This window comes from Sphaeramia orbicularis, chromosome 1 (assembly GCF_902148855.1).
Source record: "Sphaeramia orbicularis chromosome 1, fSphaOr1.1, whole genome shotgun sequence".
NCBI classification, from domain to species: Eukaryota; Metazoa; Chordata; class Actinopteri; order Kurtiformes; family Apogonidae; genus Sphaeramia; species Sphaeramia orbicularis.
Window position 1 is genome coordinate 11933269 of NC_043957.1, and position 651 is coordinate 11933919.

Genomic DNA, 651 nt, shown 5'->3' on the forward strand with positions numbered 1-651 from the left:
CGCAACAAAGTGGAAATGGTAAAAAATGTAATTAGCACATCTTAAAATGATGCTGATATGCACTCACTAGCAGTGACGTGCAGTTAGAGGAGGCAGGGGAGGCAGAGCCTCCCTTGTCAATCTTGAAACGAAAAAAAACTTGACTATAAAATATAATAAATGTTGATAGTTGTCAGCTGGTATGTCCTATAAACTCATTTTCTGTTCGAATCCAATATTGTTATTATTATTATTATTATTATTACTTTTTTTTTTTTTTTTATTAGAATAGCAGAATTTCCGCATGCTCCGTTCAAATACAGGGAGGAGATGCGTTGTGAGGCAGCGCTGTGCTGTGCCTCCTGGAGAACTGTCTCCTCCCCTCATGAACTCTGCTGGTACCCGATGAAAATACTGTGTCGCTGTCCCTCTGTATATCACAGTTAAAATGCTTTCAAACACTCTGATTATATGCTCTATCCTTCTATAATCTGCGTAACGTATGGAATGTATTTCTGTAATGTGTTTAGGCTCGCAGATTAATCATAAAACCGCAGTGAAAAAGTCACTAGGGGAGGCAAACAGTACCCCTTCCTCATGATAGATGCGCCTGTGAGTCCACAAATTCATGCGCTTATAATCTTCTTCGTTCTTTTTTATACACTTTAATTC